The following is a 21000-nucleotide window of genomic DNA, read 5'->3' as shown; positions in this document are numbered from 1 at the left end:
GCCCAGAGGCATCCAGCCTAGATAGAGCTGTGGGACTACATGCCTGTAGTTTTATTTCACACATTTACTAGCTAAGGATACTTACTATATACATGTACTTCACATGTTGTGACTTTCACAAGAGCCTCCCTCAGTTACAATAGTTATACAATGAGTATCTTCTAGTGCTGTAACTATTTCTTTGGTTTAACAGCTGTATTAACACTGAGATTAATAAAATGCTAGCCTTTTCTAACTGAAGATCCTGTATCAGTCTCATTAGTCTGAGCAGCCAAAGTGCTTAAGCTAAATAGCCTCAGACATACTCCCATGTTAACAAACATTTCTGCTAAGTGTCAAGCAATTATAGTTTGTAGCCTAACATTATACCCGTCATTATTTTAGTGTGAAATGACTGATTGCATTGAGGGGCTTGCCTTTTTTTTTTTTTTTTTGCTTTAAAACTGTGCATAACCAGCCACAGCTTTCAGTTCAAAACAATCACTGGACAGTTATCTATGATGTTTTCTAAGATGCAGCGTCTGCAGTACCCTGAATGAGAGCAGCACATACAAATACATAGAATACTGTCTGATTGTATGCACTGTGTAAGAAAACTTGCTGGTTCCACCGTTTTAGATATCAAATTCAGGTTTCTTACTGCAAATTCTTCTTTCAGTTACAGCTAATACAATATAGCAGACTTGACATAAGGCACATAACTTTCAGGAACAAAATAGCCCTGAGAGTTTCACACACACCACCGTATTTACGGACAAGATGAACATTTCATTTTATTGTTAAAGATAGATTGCACCATGCAATAAAGAGAAGAATAATTAACTAATTCATAAAAATAGATCTGATCTTTCAGTTGATAGAAAATTCTTCTCCTTCCCACAATCAAATCTAATTAAAAAGAAAAAACTGTAGTGCAAATACAGTAGATACTTCATAATCTCCAGTAATGGCAGGGAAGCTCATCACAACTTGCTGAATGCTATGAATCATCTCATGAACACATAGCTGCTATACACTGCAGAAGGCACTTCAACAAGTAGTTTCATTCATTGATGTCAATACTTCCTAATTAGCACAGAGAACCTTCTGTAGATTGAACTCTTGAGCAGCACGTTGCTTAGTTAACTGTTTTATTTAATATTTTGGCAAACCACTTGACGTAATGGGAGACATTAAAATTTTGTACCCGTAACATTTCTCTACACGTTGGCACAAACTAATGAACTCAGCAGTGTTTGACAAAGCCATAAACATATGCTGACCTGTACTACATCAGAAAGTTTAAAAAAAAAAAAATCTATGTGAATAGCCACGTTTAAGTTGGATGAACTGCTTGCTGTTCCGCTTCATAAGTGATAATGATTAAAACTCCATGGTCATATAAGCCTTAGTGCTGCTCACTTCTTCCTCCCCAGCTATTCTTAAGTGGGTCACCCACATAGAACTAAGTGTGGAGCAATAACACAATGGTCAGTGAAATAAACTGGCTGCAAATGTGTTCTCACTTTGTACAAGGTGACTTGGTCATCTGTAAACATTTGTGGTATCACCATGTTCTCTCACAAGTAATTTAAAGGTTTAGACAGAATGCCTTCCTAGAACTTAAAAACGAAAAAACCCAACAACAGCCAAATGTATTTATAAACACAGTGGTGGTGGCACTTGGTCACTTCTTACCAGGATAACTTCCCATTCATGTGTTCCAAAAATCCTCAAGCTCCAGCTCTGAGTTCACCCCATCCTCCACGGCTTCCTAGGAATCCTGGAATGCAGACCCACGGACTAATTTCTACAGGCTGTGCACAATGATGTAAGTGTACAAGGAAAGATTTGCTGTACTCTAATATTCCTAATTAATGAGAGATCAATTACTCAGGTAGCCTAGTATTTCTCTTTTCTTTGAAGCATGAGAGCTAATCATGGGCTCTTATGTACTGCCTTTCCCTCCCGCCTCCCAACAGAAGTAAGCACTATAAAACATCACACCCAGATGAGTATTTGAAATGACATCTTTATTTACATCTCTAGTTTTCCTCATGCTTTCTATTCAGCGCTCATAAGAAGATACTACAGGAAAGTTTCCACACCTATAATATTTGACATTTCTCCATTTCAAACATATTCAGGGCTGTAACTGCACTTAACTTCACAAAATCCAGGTATTTAGATGGAAATTAACTCAATCTTCATGCAACTTAATCACGCTCTGATTCTTCATAGTTAACATACACCATAAGAAGTCTGAAAATTCCACCTCCCACTGCTTACTGCATTCAGAGTATTTTATTTTTTTCATTTCAGTAATAAGGTATAGATTTTTCCTTATCAATTAATGTATTCACAGTAAGAGCTAATTATCCAAGAATATCTATTGTGCCAGGAATACTGGGAGCACCGTAGGCAGTTGTATGAATCACTTCACATACCTGTAGTTTTCCAGGTTCCTGTGCTTAGTCATGAGTATACTCCTCATTCTCTCGTACACAGAATATAATTTCTGCCAGTTTTTGTTCTTGGCTTCTACACTGCCACCTGTAGTCATATAAGAGAAATTAGCCATATTTAATGCTGCAAATTCTATTGCCACATTTCAACACACTTGCTTTTCCAACACAACCACTCTAAAGTACTCCCCTCTGCAAAAATAAATAAATAAATAAATAGAAAGAAAAAGGGGTGGGGGGGGGAGGGGGGTTAATCCTGGAATTGAGTCATTTGTGATGTTCTCTTCACTCAGTCTTAGTAAGGATGAAAAAAACCAATTTAACCCAACAAAACATTTCCAACTCTCCAAGATGGAGAAGAGCTGTACAGATTTCTATGTTATCTTTGTTGTCTCATGGACACCCAGTCACCTCAGTAGGGCACGGGGGATTTCTGAAATGGTAATACAAACACGCTTGCACTTAATTACTTGGTAGCAATGAAAATTGATTTGATTTGTTCTTCCATCTGAAAAATGAACACAGTTTTACAGAGATGTAAGCTTCACGCTTGGTTTAGCTGCCTCTACACAGCTTGTAAAGAACGCATACAATAGAAGATGATATTCAGAGGAACACATCACAGAGTTGATGTGGTCTTCAACTTCTCTGTGATGAATTAGCCCCGATTCTTTCCGTGGTCACTGCAGTTTAAGCAACACGCCACGGATTCTGCCGAATTAAACCCCAACACCAAAACCAAATACACAGTACCCAGAACTCCCACGTTAACCATTTCCTGAAAATATGATAAAAGAGAAAACTTCAGTCTTCCTGGAAAATACCGAAGCTTTTAGAACAGGGGTTTCGCTGAATACCGAAGTTTCGGAACGCAAGCTCTAGGGGAATACTAGCTTTACGTGCGCCTGTACTCCCCGTTGTTCCAGCGAAGGATGGCTCATACCTTTTCTCTGGAAGCCACCGAGTGAGCGCTGCCCAGCGGGGCTGCGGTCGGGAAAACGCTATCAAGTCCTTCGCAGACAGAAACTAACTTATCTCCCCTCCCCGCGGCCGCGCGTGTGTGCGAGTGCCACCGCCCGCGGACCTGCGCCCACCGGGGAGCGCCCCGCACGCGGCGCTACGTCAGCCAAAAAAAATAATCAGAAAGCCGCAGACTGGAATAGAAACCGAAATCAAATGCGATTTTCCAAGAACGCACTCGCAAAGTGCATCTTTAAAGAGATGCTCTTCCATCGTCTAAAATTAAATATATACGCTGATTCAAAAATAACAAATAAATAAAAATAACGTCAAGCACCGTCGTCGCCTGCCTGTGCCCCAAAGCCTCGTCCCAGGTAACCTTCCGGCTCCCCCCGCACCCCGCTCAGGTGCGCGCCGGGCACCGCCCCATCACCCACCCCACCCCCTCCAGCGGCCCCGGGCCCCCGCCGCGCCCCACACCCCGACCCCCGAGCACCCACCTGCGCTCTCTGAGCAGCGCCGGCCGCTGCCGCAGGATGAGGCGGCAGCGGCTGCTCCTCGATGCTCACTCGCCTCCCAGCCAGGGGGAGCCGCGCGTCCCGGCTGCTGCTACTACCGCCTGCCCGGGATTCCTGCGGGAGGCGGTTGGCTCGCTCCTTCCTTCCTTCCCAGCCACACTCCCCCCAGTGCCGCAACACGCACCGCCCGCCGCCCAGCCCCTTCCCTTTTATCGCGGGGCCGGGGCTCCCGACGCTGCCGCTGCCGCTCCGCAGCCGCTCTGCTGCCTACACACGGCGGCGGCCCGCCCCCCGCCAGCCCACCTGTCCGCGCCCCGCCGTAGCGGCCCACGCAGCGCCCGCCCCCGCGCCGCCCACAGCCGCTCCGCAGAGGCTCCGGGCGGGGGGAGCGGGAAGGCCTCCGGGACCGCGGAGGTTTCGCTCCCACCTGTGCGCGCAGCCCCCACCCCAGCGCAGGAGGTGTGCGCATTTCTACCGGCCTGTGTGTGTTCAGGAAGATGCTGGAAGCCCGGTTCTTGGTGGCTCTCCCGTAGCTGGTGGTGAGGGATGACCTCGCTGGAGGAGGTCGGCCCTCAGAAGCCAGCACACGGTGCCAGAGCAGCGGGTACACGCGCAGACATAAGTGCTGAGAAAATGTATCCTAATCGGAACTGCAGCAGTTCAGGTTGTGCGTGCTGTCACGGCTCCGGCACCAAGGGAAGAGCAGTTTGTCCTGTGCTGACTGTTCCTTTATTCTCTGGTTTCTGCCTGATGTATTTGGATGTTGGAAACAAGCTCTGCATTTCAATGATTGGGTTTGCATCTTTCCTTGATCACATGTTTTTTCACTGTGATACTGACATTATGAGTGAGATCCGGCAGTCCAGCCAACTCGCAAGAGTGCTGGGAGGAATTCAGTGCTTTGATGCAGTCATATGGACCCATATTTTCAAATTTGTCATATAAAAATCTGATGCATTCATTCTTTTCGGAGCAGTAGCTTCTACAGTGGCTAGGACCATCTTTACCTTCCCCAAACATTTCACTAAAGTTCTACATTCAATTCAGACTTTATACTTGAACTCTTCAGCAGGGTCTGTTGTGATAGGACAACGGGAAATAGTTTCAAACTGGAAGAGGGAAGATTTAGATTAGATATAAGGAAGAATTTTGTTACAGTCAGGGTGGTGAGGCACTTGCACAGGTTGCCCAGAGAGGTGATGGATGCCCCATCCCTGGAGACACTCAAGCTCAGGATGGACAGGGCTCTGAGCAACCTGATGGAGCTGTAGGTGTCCCTGTTCATTGCAGGGGAGTTGGACCAGATGGCCTTTAGGGGTCCCTTCCAACTCAAATGATTCTATGATTATATTCTATGATTCTGTATAAGATCTAAATTTTTCAAAGCAAACCAAAAAGCCATGCAGACCTCTGACAGACACTGGTATCATGCTGTAATCTGGTGATATTAAGAAGTGAACTACAAAAATAAAACCTTGCCTTTGTCTGGTCCTTTGCAGAATTAAGGCTGGTTTCAGTTCCTCTCCTTGTGTCTCACAAGTGAGGTGCCAGACCATCTGAATGTTTAATGAGTGGCAAACCAGAAGTCTGTAGGTAGTCAAAGTAGCAAAGAGAACACGTGTTTCTAATAGCAACACAGAAAGGTGCTTATCTGGGAAAAAAAAAAAAAAGTCTAAACGATTTAATTTCACCAAATTACTCAACGATCTAGCTGTGCAGATGTGCTTAAGGCAAAAAGATCAAAATCAAACAAATCTTTTGCTAAAAAAGTATAAATAATCCCATGGAGATTAGGATAGCCATTGGTAGATGCATTTAGTAAAAGCACTTTGACTCTGCTACAGCTGAGTAAAAGGTCCTGGCCCTTCATTCCAGAAATCACAGAATCATAGAATATCCCAAGCTGGGAGGGACCCACAAGGGTCATGTACCCATCTAGCAGCATTCTCTTACAGTAAGTCAATGTGAGCATTTAAGAATTGTTGTTCATAGCTTTGCTTACAAAGACTGCTGTTAAACCTACAGCACAAGTTTTTGCATCTAATAAGTAATAACGACTATGTTAACTTTAGATTGGATGTTTATCCTCCCACTCCTTGACATTATTATAATACTTGAGATATACTAAAAATGATAGGTTTTCCACTCTTCCCTCTGCAACTAAATTTTGATTAAGTGTAACCATCAGATTAGAAGAGTTCCTGGCCAGTAAATAGCACTCCAAAATTCTGTAGTTACCTACGTGATGTCTGCCAGAGCCTTCAAGAGTTGGCTTGTTGCACTGTGTCTCTTCAGCAGCAGAGACAGCGCTGACATGCCTATGGTCTAAAAGAGCCATGCTGTTTTCCACTAAACCCTCCATAAATACACTGCTCCATCTGCAGGTGTCTTTCCTATAACTGTTACGAATGTCTTGAATTCTATAAGAAAGTTCGGGTCTTTTTCACTGAAGCATGTCCACTGCATGAGTTCTTTAGAAGAAGAAGTCATCACTCCTGCTGGGTCTCACATGAAGCTGGTCTTAAAGCGAGCCCACCAGAGGAGTAACACCCTGTTTTTTATGATTTTCAAATCAAGAAAACAAACTTTCAGTCACTTCACAATGAAGATCAATCAGGTTCTATCCTATCTGCCTGAGTTTGTCAGATGTAGAACCTCAGCTCATCTGTGCACTGAATCACTCACTATTCTTTACTCCCCTGTCCCATCCACCTCCCAGGCAGCTGTGACATTTTTTCTTCCCCAACTTAGATTTGGAAGAACCAATTCCATTGTTACCAGAATTCAGAGACAAACCGAAAGCTAAGTGAAATACTGTTCTCTCACATCTGACAGGAAAACTTATAGGATGGAAACATCCAGAAGATAAAACTCCATTTATAATATGCTCCAAAAAGCATTACTTGTCACTTTCCCTTTGCTCCCAGAATATATACAGCAACTGCTGGGTTGTTGTAGCTCTGAAACTTTCTAGTTTTCCAGATGATGAGCTGTGACTCAGTACTCCTACTGATACACCTCAACAAACCATCCATTTACTTTATGTGGTGCTAAATCATCTCTCTCTAGAGCAAGAACCTATTAAACACCCTCTCATGTCTGTGGATCTAATTTACTTCACTATGTCCTATCTAGCCCACCTCCTGCCTGAGACCAGACCACGCAAAAGTTCTTCTGCCCTGGCATTCCTCTAGACCAGCTGCTTATTTCAGCTGTTGCCCCAATGGCCAGTGTCAAGAGAACCAGCTTGGATATCAGGAAGAGTTTCTGCACCAGAGGGCAGTGGGCATGGAACAGGCTGCCCAGGGCAGCAGTCACAGCTCCAAGTGCTGGAGTTCAAGGAGAATCTGGACAACTCCCTCACATACATGGTTTGAATTTTAGATGGTGCTGTGTGAAGCAAGGGGTTGGACTCATCGATTCTTATGGATCCCTCCCAAATCAGGATATTCTATGATTCTATTATTTTAACCCTGAGCAGTGGGGGTCACCTTACATGCTGCTTTATCTTCTGTCCAGCCCATTCTACTTCTTGGAGAAACAAGTCTGAATGTTTGGCACAGTGCTCTTTCCCTTTGTATTGAAGTAGTTTCTAGAAACTGATTTTGGAAAAAGTATGGATTTTTATGTAAAATGCCTTGGAAAAGTTAGTGAGGTGATGAAGCAACTTTCGATCCATTTAGCATCAAAGAAGTTACTTCCGTCTATATGATGGAAACCAGAATTTGGCATAACAAAGCCAACAGTGGGTTGAGGAAGAATAGTAATGTGAGCTCTTTGGTGTTCACAGATAACACACACAAGTCAAAGTTAGCATAGCACGTGACAATTACAAGCAATATTAAGGAGCTAAAACATCTTCATTAGTACATTTATCAGCAAAATATTTTTTCATGGGAAAGCCAATATGCTTATTGCCCATAGTAGCTTCAGAAATGCCATATAAAATATTTAATATGCAAAAATATTATGCTAATGAGAAATCCGTTCTAAATAGACTGTGTGAGCTAACTACACAGTGCAAAATATATCACGAGCAGTTAGAAATTTGCCCTAATTTCAGGCATTCCTCTGACTTCAATTTGCTATTTACAGTGAAAATCAACACAGTGCTATAAGAGTACTTAAATATTTTGAACATCTGTGAAAGCTCTGCAGAACAGCAGAAGTGGAGAAGAGACCAAGTTCCTTGACACAGGATTCAGAAAAGTGAGGGAAATTAGCAGTGGGAAGGAACGCCAGCACAGATGTAGTGGGAGAAATGTGGCCAGATCTCTGCAAAGGATAGAAGATCACACACGCTATGTCTCAGTAAATGATACTAAAAGTGCTAAAAGTGCTGTGCTTCCAGCTAGGGCTAGAAAACTCAAGTAAGGGAGCTGATCAGCTCCCCTAGAGCAAATTCTCCCTCCAAGAATTTGCTTTTTGTGAAATCACTGGGCATGCATATTAGTTGTTTGCAACAACAACCAATATGCTCACATTTCATCTTTCCTTCCAGGTTAAATAATCATCCTTCTTTTAATAGGATCCTCAAAAGCCTTCTGACTATTGAAAAAGAATATCCAAGACTTATATTCATAAAATGTTTTAAAATCTTGGACAACATTTTAAGAGACTTGGCATGAGTGAAATTGGCTGTTTCAATTTAATGTTGTTATAATATTTTAAAACTCACTGTTTTGGAGATGCCAATTCTCCAGTTATCAATTCAAGAAGAAGAGAGAGATTTTTCTTCATAGCACTTTATTCATTACTGGCTATTTCTGGTCTCTTCACAATGAATATGATAATACTCGTAAAGATCCATCTTGAGCAAAGTAAGGCTAGAGTGTCAATTCCATGGAAACACACTCATTTAGTAAAACTACTCTACTTCATCTTCTGTCCTTTAAAAATGTTTCCTTTTCAGTAAACTGAACAGGTTCATGATCAGCGCAACTTGTAAATTAAGCTTGTAAGAGAATCAATATCATTGCTTAGGACTGCCTTCACCTGCTGTTTGCTCAATCCTTCACCATTCTCTTCTTCCGTCCTATTTCAGTAGATCTAAAGTCACTTTTTTTTTGCACACAAAAATGTGTGGGTTTGCTGGAACCATCTCCAAGAAGAAGTCAAAAAGCAATGCACTTTACATGAAGATTCCGATACAGGTTTTCAAAGAACCGTATTTTTCATTTAAAGTACTCCATTCCAGCAGACTAGATTGTGGCTAATATCACAGGGTCACAGAATCACAGAAATGCAGGGATTGGAAGCGACCTCAAGAGATCATCATGTATAACTGATTGTAGCTGGATTTACAAATTAGATATCCATGACCACATAACTCCCTAGGAACTATGTCCGTTTTTATTCACATCAACTGTTCAAGTCATTTTTCTCTCTGCAGTCATTAATCTGTTTTCTAATGCAACCATTTCCCCAGACCAGACCTACTTTGAGACATCATTGCTTATTAAAAGCTGTGGCAATAAAACTGTATTTCTAAGAACTGCTGTGCAAATCAATATAATTTCTTAATTGGTTAACCAAATAGTTGCCATGCTAATGAGTCATTGCAATTCTCTGTAAACATCTCTTTCTCCCTGTTTACACTTCTTCAGTACCACCACAGCCAGATGGGAGAGAAGGGACTCTCTTTCTGCTGTTCGCAGTCATTACAGGTTATAACACTGCAATTCATTGAGGGATTGCCTTCCAACAGTTTGGAAGTCTTTGCAAGCCTTTAGAATGTCTACTTAACATGTATTTCTGATAGCTGTGCATCTAGCTTTCCATGAAATATGTACATTTATAAATGGAGTATTTTATAATAGCAGTGAATAGGACAATCACACGGTTAGCTGCCTAAAGAAGCAGTGTAAAATATCTTGGAGGGAAAGTCTTACGGAAATTGCAGATTTTACATAAGCAAATTACAAACTTATATATGGGTCAGTCTGATGTAAGTAAACCTCTATGTCTTTTGGTGATACTGTTCTGAACTCACAGATTATGAAACTCGGTAACTCCAGTGCAATGACATTACTTGTGTGAGTACCAACACTTACCACCATTTAATAGATGTCTTCCAAGGTACAAGAATCTTACACTCCTAAGTGATAAGAATAAATATCAAACACTGAGCCAAGATCATCTCATAGATCTCTAACAGCTATGATGGCAGCTCAAATGATAAAATACAACCCTCTCACTGACAATTGTTTTTGTTAGTGGAAACTGTTTTATCAAGTATATGATGTTATGCCCCCTCCCCCCCCCAAAAAAAAGGCCCCGATACAGCTTTTTATAGTTTTGTGCTGGATAATTTCCCACCATTTGAGGCAAAAATATATTTCTGTACTGTCTTTTCTTCTCTATCAATACAGCCTCATTCTGGGTGTTACTTTCTTAATTTAGCCCTTTCAAGAGGGAAGCATCAGCCACAAAGTTCAGATGATGACTTGGGTCACAACTTCCCCGTCATCTGCTGAATGGCTGTATCAGTGCTTTTGGTTTAGGATCCTCTCCAGACTTCCTCTTTCTTATCTGCAGTCAGAATGAAGCAGTGAGAGAGGTGGTATCTCCTGTCTTGTTTCTAGTCAGGTTGCCCTCCATCTCCTTCCTTGCCTATGAGGGCAGTGTCACTGATGAAAATCAGCATGGCTATCAAAAAAGTACGCACTAAAGCTACCTGAATGGAAGCTGGGCTTCAGATTAAAGAGTGATCCTTTCCTAATCATGTATTTTTTCTTTATTTCTTCATGCTGAAGGGTTATATTTAAAATATATTAATACAGAGGGCATAAAGTGACTCATATTACCACTATGTCTAATGCAGAGTTGAAATTATTTTACCACCTACATTTACTCATGGACACATAAGCCCCAATTACTTCAAAAGTGCACAAAAATATCATGATGAATAAAATTCCCTCCATGTTCAACATCCTTTTCCAGCATTTCCACATGCTGAGTTTTCATTTGTTAGTAACAATGACTGATTTTCAAACAAGTTACAGTATGAGATGGAAAAAATTATTGCCAGTTATAAGATGAATGAAAGACTCTTAAAACAGGCTAGCCAAGTTACAAGGCTCTAGCTGGTAACTATTTTATCAAATAAGAAAATGATTTTTTTAAAAAAAAAACCAAAAACACAAAAAAGCAATTAAAAAAACCAACAGCAATGAAAAAACACCAGGAAGGACAACAACTTGCAATTGCTCTTCAAATTGCAAAGTCTTAAAAGTGAGATCTTCAGGTTCTGTTTCTCTCCTGAGATTAATTTTCATAAAGGTTAAATCAATACCAGCAAGGTCAGAAAATGAAAGGTGGACGAAGAATGCCATCACCATTCCAGCTCTGTATAGTTTCTGTGGATCATCCTTTTATTGTTTCAGCTGGCATAGGGACAGTAAGATCACAAATGTCATAGGAATACCTAGCAGTCTGTTTACTGCCCTTTCACAATAGGATGCCATTCCCCATTGGTCCTGAGATATTACTGCAATAAACATTACTAATAATAACTAAGAATGCACAAAAATGGCCTGTCAAGTTGTATATAAAAGGCCAAAATATCATCAGAATACAGGATCACAAGTACTGTTTTTTGATTTTAAACTCAATAGGATAGCTTAGGATCTGATCCCATACATCTACCACCATCGAAGTCCTTTGTCTAACTAGAATATATTGGAAACTGCGTGGTTACTCATAAGGATATTCCAAGGAGTACAGAGAAATAAAGTTTTCTGTGGTCAAACCTCTTAAATGTCCCCGAATCACAGAACGGTTAAGACTGGAAGGAAGCTCTGGAGGTCACTTGGTTCAGCCCCACCTTCACAAGCAGGGACACCTGGAGCTACTTGCCCAGGTCCATGTCCAAGTGGCTGCTGAGGAGGCAGACTCCACAAACTCACAGCACAGCACAGCACAGCAGTGCTTCCTGGTGTTCAGATGGAACCTTCTGTGTTCCAGTGTCTGTCCATTGCCTCTTGTCCTGACAATGAGCATCACCAAAAAGAGCCTGGCTCCATTCTCCCTGCACCCCTCCCCCTTCAGGCATTTACAAGATCCCCTGAGCCTCATCTTCTACAGGCTGAGCAGCCCCAGCTCTCAGCCTCTCCTCACAGGAGGGCTGCTCCTGTCCCTTCATCATCTTGGTAGCACTCTGTTGGGATCTCTCCGGTATGTCCTTGTCTGTCTTGTCCTGCGGAGCCCAGAACTGGAGCACTACAGGAGCGTCTCACCAGTTATGAGCAGTGGGGGAAACCTTACCTTCCTTGACCTGCTGGCATCTGTCAAATGGTTATTTTGCATCAACATTTTCTGTTCCAAGTGTTAAAATTAATTTAGGAGGAGTTTTGGTGTCTTCTCCTACTGGAGAAATGTGCAGAAGTGAGGTACAAGCAGAGAATGGGGACAAGGAGTGTCAGGGCAAGGGATGTCAGAGATCTGACCTGGTGGGACCATGGGAAGAAATAAGGAGGTAGATTGCTGCCAGCCGCTCCGTTACAGCTGCTGCCCACAGAAGCTGACTATCTGCCTCGCTCTCTGTGGCTGTGGCTTATTGTATTTGAGTTCTCCAGCAATTCTTACAGTGTTCACTTAGGGATCTCATATTTTGCTTCTGAAATATTTGGGGTTTTCCTTCTCTTTTTTTTTTTTTTTTTTTTTTTTTTTTTTGTTTGTTTTTTTTTTTTTTTTTTTTTTTTTTTAGATTTTGCCATTCCCATTTAATTTAACAGAAAAGCCTAAGGAATCAGTATTACGGCCTAATGTCTTCTTCCTATGGTATCTTTCAAAAATTGCTTGGACAGGAAGAAAAATGTTTATATATGTAGATTTAATATATAAGAAGATTATAAAAAGCACTAACAACTTCAGCGCAAAGAATTTTCAGGGAAATTAATGACTAGCTGAAGTTAATGGCCCTGAGCTTCACATTGGCCCATCAACTCTCCCAGTCAGTCATTAATTCCCAGGAAATACCTTGTACCTTGATTGTTATTGCTTTAATACATTAAATTCAAGTTAAAGGCTTGACTTAATGTTTAGCCACTGTAAAGCAAAACACAAGGAAATGCTCCCACTAGACATATTTAATGCTAAATGTATTTTTATTTACCTTCTTTTCTATAGGTATTTAAATAGAAGAATTGAGCCTGTTTGCCAATTTGCTTTGTTTTTACTGATCTTAATAGCACAGAAGAAATCCTCCACGCAACTTTCTAATTTATTAAATCTTTCATTAAATAGATCTGATCTGAGTTCATGTATGACTGAATGTGCAAAATATAGACACGGCTGTACTTAATGGGTGAGGTGAAGAAATTAAAAACTGATCAGAACTAGTGCTGTTGTATCTAATTAGTATCATACTAGTTTCATTATTACAAAGAAGAAGACACTGACTATTTACAGGCTTCAGCTGAAAGTGATAAATCAATGTCTGTTTTGGGCCCAAACCAACTGAAAGGTGGAACTCTGGTGTCAGTTGTTCTTGTGAAATTTCTGCCACAGTGGCCTCCATTAAAGAGAAAAAAAATGCTGTTTACAGGATTTTTTTTCTGCTATGTTCTGACAGACCCAAATTGGATCTGGAAGAAAAATCCGCCTAGATTTAGAGTGAATTCTTGTCTAAAAGCATGCTTTCATCTTTCTATTGTTCTCTACAGGGCAGAAGTAAAGAAGGAAAAGAAAAAAAAAGTTCAAATCAGAGTCTGTTTATTTACTCAGAAATTAATGCGCTTTTTAATATATTTTTAATCTTTCTAGCAATGTTAAAATATACATATATATTTTCTTGAGTCATTTTATATGTTACTTAATTACTCACTGGATGTGGTAGGCATTTTCAAACATAGCCAGTATGTTTTCCTTCAGTACATGAAGAAAATAAATGAATAAAAACTTTACTAACTTCAACGCTCAAATGGTGGTGTTTGTATTTCATCCATTGGCCAAATAATGTATTTTTTTCCACTGTGGAAAGTAGTTGCACATTGGCTGAAAAATGTGTTTCTGAAATCAATCTTAAAATCTCATAGACAAACCTAGTTTCTTGTGCTTCTTCCTTAAAGCCAAGAGGGATATGACAGCGATAAATCTGACTTATGTAACATGACTGTATACAAAAGTGAGTTTTGATTTGAGGTGTACATAAAAGAAGCACATTGGAATCACTGCTAGATAACTGCATTAAGTTTTCAGCGGTCTGGCAAATGTCACACAGCCACTATCATGCATTGTTCAAGACAGTATGCACTCAAATGTCCTTGGAATGTGAGACGATGCTAAGTCAGGTCAAAATATGAGACAGAAATTGCTTATAAAGGGATTCAGACATCTTTGTCTATATTTTGACTGATACTTCCTTGATGAGTGACTTTGTATAAGTCACCTAAACTATCTATGCTTTGGTTTTGCCAGACTGTAAAATGAGAAAAATACTCATAAGATAGGGGGAAAAAAGCACCTCTGTTGTGACTCTGAATATGATCTTCCACACTGGCAGTTATGCCAGTACAAAACTTGTAATTTTGCACTAAAATCAATTCCTCATTATCTAGGAACAGAGGATGGGACAATTTATACACAGTGTTCATACAGGCACTGGAAGCACAGTACAGATACTTATGGTGTTCCTGCATATCTGTCTTTGAGCTGGAGGCAAGGAGGCCTACCGAGTGACCAGTGGGGAGCCACTGGCCATTTTTCACCCAACAGTACACCATCTGATTTACTCACCTGACAAAAATGACTGCAATGATAATATCTCCCCACACAGGGTAAAACTACTCTAAGTTCTTCCTTCTTGTAACCAGGGTTTCTTGCCTTTTCCTGATGAAAATTTTCTCATGTGCTGGGTAATCCGTCTGGACTTTTATATGACTGGTGTCAACTGTACTTTTTCACACTTGGCTTTGGATGTGCCACTTGTTCCTTCCTCCACTGGCTGTTCTTCCATCACCTTGAGCACCATATGTATTTCAGCCTTTGCTTATCTAGGGGACACAACTGCAGACATGCATCACACTATGGAATGGGGAAGAGGACAGTGGGCCACCTTGAGGAGAAAATCATTGCTGGTTGTGTGTTTGTCACAGCCTCACTCCATGCAGCATATGCACCAGGTCCCATATCAGCCCCAGGAGCTGCCCTCTCAAACAGGGCTTTGAGCAGCACAGAAATGCTGAAGATGTGAGGCACTGCAGGGGCAAGTGGCAGGGGACTGGCATCCAGGGGTGGGTTCTTGTCTATCTGAATAAAGCATTCAGGCTACTCACTTGGTAGATAGTCACCTGGATCTGTGTGAAGCAGTAATTTCAAGTTTCAAGCAAAGGTTTGGAAATTGGGGATGCAGGACAGGCGTGGAGGAGAAGGTTTCTAGTGAGAGTGAAGAAGCTGGCAGCAGGGGGGTGTGGATCTCATTTGAAGAAATGCAGTGAACACGACAGGTTGACACAGATCTCAGCACATGGAAATTTTGGAATTGGTTTCCAGTGTGAAAAAGTGGAACTGTGAACTAAACTATCATTTCCATCCTATTGGAGACTCTGCCTTTTGTGGTGATGGAAGCAACCTTTCAAATGTTAGCTGAACAGCAGCCCACCATGAGGAATTATGCCCAAGTCTTCAGATGGCCTGAAGAGAGAGCTCTCCGAGTGGTTGTAAGCCATTGTCATTCATCTCAGTAGGGTGTTCCAACTAAAGGCCAGTGATGACAACTGAAATGTCAGCATTCACTTTTTAATTGCGTAACAAACAAATACCATTTATCTCAATATTTATCCTACATTTAGAAACAGAAAGTGCTCCATCTACTCTGGTAGGTAGATGCGGTGTCAACCAGTTGAAAGAGCTGTTGTAGATCTTCACCTCAAAACTGTGTCTAAGTTGAAGTACTGTGAAGTTTGTATAAAAATATCCTCAGTTTTCCTATAGATATCACCAACTCAAACTTCTCATAGCTGCAAAAAATCCTCACCATCCCCCTCCAGCCAGATGCAAAAGTATTCACATGTGATATTTTGCAATAATTAGTTACTATTTGTTAAAATATTATATAAGAAATGTTAATAATTCATTCTTCAATAATTTACTTTATAATAATTTTATAATTATTTCTACAATATATTGAAATTTTCTTCAGTACAAATAAATGTGTCACACCAGAAATTGAGGAACAGATGGCACTCTGAAATAGGTTGCAATGAATTTAATAAAAAATAATAACAATAATAAACAAACAGCACCATTACTCTCTGAAGGCATCAGATTGAAAAGGGACTGATGAAAAATATCCTTATGTGAGGGCTTGTCTCATAACTCTCTAGTTACTTGAAACATCAGTCATGGATAGCATCTTGCAGGGTTCTTCAAACAATACCATTTCTAATTAAAGCATAGTCATGGCCTATCCAAAATGGGGAGGTTATTTCTCAGGAGTTGCAGAGCACCCATGGCCACCCAATTTTCCTGCTTTAGGAGTGGAAAGCCTGGTCCAGAAGGGCAGAGTCCAGTGGTGCTCTAAGGGCCACCCACCAGTGACACATCCATGGTGCTGACTGCAACAGCCTCAGGGGTCCAGTTTACCTGGGGAAGCCAACGCTTTTTAGGAGACGTGTGGTCTAAGCACAGCTCTGGCACAGTGAGATGCTGCAGCTTACTGCCTGTTCTGAAGGCAGGCTGCTGTGATGGCTCCAAGAGTCTCATCTTGGGTATCTCACCTGGGATGGCAACTCTCCATCCCACAGATCCCAAGAGACATTGTGGGAGTTGATGGGCTGCAGCTGGGACTCTCTCTCCTTCTTCCTTTTGGTTCAGGAAGGAACCTGATGCCACAAAGTCACTCTTACAACAACATCATCAGTACTAATTAAAAACAACTATTACACCCTCCCACATACTCATTCAGTGACACACCATCAGACACCTTTCCACACCCACCCTCTCATCACATCCATTCTAAATTTTTCCAAAAGATCTAAAGTTGGTAACATTACTGTCCCAGTCATGTTTTCCTCTTGTCATCTGGTACAATTTAGTTTCATCCACAGTCTCTTTTTCATATGTTCATATTTACAGTGAGACAGCCTTCATGCTCTCAGCTCCATTTAATCTCACTGGGATTGTCCCTCTACACAACATAGTCTCCTTTTTACTCAAGTCTCCCCTAAACTCACTTCCATTGTGTATAGTGGATGTAGTCCTTTGACATAATGGACTCTCACAGCTGTAGAAATTACTGTAGAATTGTTTGTTCTTTTTAAAATGTGGGGCTGTCAGCTGGTCATTTTAACAGGAAAAACCATCTAGTGGGCTCATTTTTTGCTGTCTGGTGCATGGAAGACACGAGAGACTTTTGCAGGGCAGCTGGGTAGCACCAAGAATTGGTAGGCTGAGAATGAGAAACTCCAATTGCTTCCTCCTCTGATTAAATGTCACTTATGCTCCTACAAATATATAAATCTTAAAATATGAATTTGAAGCTAATCCTAATTTGCCATTAATAAGTCATGCATACAAGTACAGAAAAAAAATAGAGTTTTGGTGCTGAAAACAACTGGCTAACCAAAAAAGTGGCTGAATGTTTCCAGCTTCAGGATTTGTGCCTTTTCAAAGCAAATATTCTGGTTTCACAGTACATGCGACACAGCCTGCTAGCATGCAACTTCATGTATGAGTCACTGATGCTGAAACTTTTCTGTCTGGAATCTTTGGTCCGTAAAATGCTTATACAACCACCACTAGCTTTACTATAGCATTTTATTTCCTAGAAAAGTGATCATGATTTGAGACATTTGTCTCAATTAATTTGCTTGTCAGTTAACTACTTTTCCCAGTCTAAGATAATTATGTATCATTTAAAAACAAATTCATGGAAAATAAGTCCTATAAAGTTGTTTGCTATCAATTTAGATAATTAGCTGTAGTTATTGTGACACATTAGACTGAAAGTCTCTGCAGAACATATCAATTTATCATTTGTTGATCAAATAGTTCAAAACATAGGTAAAATCCCAAAAAACTGCAATCCAAAATAAAGGGTATAAAATTGTATTATTACAACTGAACTAAGGGACTCCCTGATTTTTTTCCCAGGAAAAATATCAGCCAGAAACCATAGGTGAGAGACCTGGAAGATACTGCTGCCTGTCAGTTATTATAGGTAATGCAAGGACATAGCAGAGAGGTAAGCCTGATATTAACGTGGGAGAATACTAAGGTAGTAATTCCCAGAGTGAACAATATTTGTGATCCAACGAGAAGCAGCATTACATTCCACTGAATGAATCATCACATGAGAGATGACGGGCTCTGATACCCATGTGGTTTCCTAGATGCCATCTTCACATTTTGTAGGGCCAGAACGCTTTTTGCTTATATATTATCTCTATTTATGAATAAAAATATTTGACTAAAAAAAATAAGCAAACATCTGTAATGGAAGGTTGTACATTATTACATTATTATTACAAGCATAAAATATAATTTCTCAAGCTTTGCATCCCTAAAATGGTTTGTGGTCTGCCTACTTGCTGAGAGAAGTGCAAATGTGTTGCTTGCTAGAATGTGTATTTTCATGTATACCTTAATCAAATGGGAATTCCCATCCATTTAAAATTTCACAGGCTGGACACAAATTGTAACTTTTAAGCTGCTTTGAATGCCATACCAATGTCACGTCCTGATACCTATAACCTAATACACTCCATGATGTTGCTGAGAATGCAGCAATTTTCATCGCTGTGTGTAGTACTGGAATTGCTCAGGGTGTCCTCCATTTTAGGGTACTTAAATGTTTGTCTTCTAAGAGATCTTTTGTAAATGTTTGCTGCTTTTAAACTTTTTCCTATCAAAATTTACCTCTCTGAATTTGTTCATGGATATACTTTATTTTGTTTTAGTGAGAGCAAAAGTTGTCAAATGCATTCTCTCAATGTCATGTGTGGGAGAGCTCTTGTAAATCTTGCCATCAGGTTACATATAAGCTATTGCTGATCATAATTTCTTATCTTTTCCAAAGCACCAGGGAATCAATCAAATAATCATTGGTTTTTCTTCTATTATTTCCTTTCTTGTTTCATCCCATAATATTCTGAGCCAAGAACAGGTCCCTGATACTCAAACCATAAAACCCCCTCAATTCTCTACCCAGGTATTAACTGGTAATAATATCTGGTACCCAGGTATTATTTTCCTAGTTTCTGTTCTGGAGAAAAATAATTAAATCCTTGCTCCATTGTATCCAGTAGCAAAGCACTTGCCGATCTCAGTAGAGCCAGAATGTCATCCAGAAATTTCCTTTCATTCTGCCTGGGAAGCTTCTATGCTGAGGTAGTTCACATTTCTTAAGTTGGACCTCTGAATACTGCACTGTCATTTAAATTGCTCAGGTATTTTCCTGGTATTTAGGGGGAAAAAAAGAAAAAGGAAAAAGATGGAAAGAGACTAGTTAATTTTTTGCTGTTGTTCTTGTTGGTTTGCTTTGGTTTGGGCTTTTTGATTATAAGAAAAAGTAATTAAAAAATAGTTGTACAGAATAATATGAGGGTGGCTCCAAAAGTAATGCCTCCTATTTTATGATGTTGGCCCATGACATCAGAAGTGAATGTTGGTGGTATGGCAGTAGAGGTGAACCTTCCTATGAATATCCCATTACATTTTATTGCTGTGTAACAGATGGCAGCAGAGGGTCAGCCTGACACAATGGTGTCTGGCATGGAAGTGTGGATGAAACAAAGGTGCATCACTGAATTCCTTGGCGTGGAAAAAATGGCACCCATTGACATGAGTCATGACTCAACTCTTGCTGAGTGCTTATGGAGACCAAATGGTGGCTGTGAGCACAGCGAGGTGGTAGGTGGTATATTTCAGCAGTGGTGACAGTGATGTGAAAGACAAACTACGTTCCAGATGGCCATGCACAGCTGTCACACCATGAAATGAATAGTGTCTTGGTCAGCTCATCTGCAAAAATCATCGGATTATGACTAGGGAACTGAGAAAATGAGTGTCAGTGCATTGGAAACAATGGTGGCAACGTTGGAATATTGCAAATTGTGCACCCGGTGAGTACCATGAATCCTCAAACAAGAACAGAAAGAACACTGTATGCAAGTTTTTCAGGATATATTGACCCAATATGAGTCTGAAGGTGACAGTTTCCTGGATCATATCATTACCAGTGATGAGATGTGGCATTGCCACTACAAGACAGAGTCAAAACAGGAGTCCGTGGAGTGGTGACATGTGAATTCCCCACTGAAGAAAAAGTTAAAGACACAGCCCTCAGAGGATAAAGTGATGTGCACTGCCTTTTAGGATAGGAAGGGGGTAATTGTTCTGGATTCTATGGAACCTGGATTAACCATCAACTCTGACTGCTACATCCCAGTGCTGACTGAGTGGAAGGCTCAAACTTCCAGAGTTAGCCAGAGAAGAAGACAACTTTTCTCTTGCAACACAATAATATCAAGCCTCATACCAGTTTGAAGACCGTGAAGCACACTGACAGTCTTGGCTGCACTGTCATTCCACACCCACCATATAGTCTGGATTTAGTGCCCTCTGACTTCCATCTGTTCAGGCCGATAAAAGATGGACTGCATGGGTAACATTTTCCTCCCAACAATGCCATCATAGCAGCTGTGAACCAGCGGGTCACCTCTGCTGGTGAGGATTTTTACGAGCATGGCAGTCAAGCTCTTGTTCATCACTGGTGAAAACGCACAGCTAATGGTGGTAACTATGTTGAAAAATAGTTCTTTGTAGCTAAGAATTTGCTCTGTCACATAGCATTATTGTGCTCTTTGTATCTCTTGCAGTTTCCCTGAAAATAAGTAGGAAGCATTAGTGTTGGAGAGAACTAAGTTTAGTGCAAGTGTGTATATATAATATCTGCTTTTGTGTATGCATATATACATGCATATACATCTAAATACACACATGCATGATTTGAGTTTGCATGGCCAAGCATTAAATTACAGCCTTCCTCTCTTGAGAAGAAGCTATTTTTGGACATTTCTTAGCTCAGGATGATATAGACTTCACATGGCTGTTGAACCGAAGAATGTAGCAGCAGT

At 40.7% G+C, this 21000-nt stretch overlaps 1 long non-coding RNA gene across 1 annotated transcript; it reads right to left on the bottom strand.

Annotated features, from left to right (window-relative positions):
* On the bottom strand, positions 748–4206 carry LOC110392664. The gene is made up of 3 exons (XR_002434541.1): positions 3905–4206; positions 2427–2532; positions 748–1762 (listed from the first exon to the last, which is right to left on the bottom strand). It is a non-coding gene; the product is annotated as an uncharacterized LOC110392664 (long non-coding RNA).

This window comes from Numida meleagris, chromosome 1 (genome assembly GCF_002078875.1).
Source record: "Numida meleagris isolate 19003 breed g44 Domestic line chromosome 1, NumMel1.0, whole genome shotgun sequence".
In the NCBI taxonomy this organism is placed as follows: Eukaryota; Metazoa; Chordata; class Aves; order Galliformes; family Numididae; genus Numida; species Numida meleagris.
The sequence above is the reverse complement of the archived record's forward strand: the minus strand, read 5'-3'. Positions and strand labels throughout refer to the sequence as shown.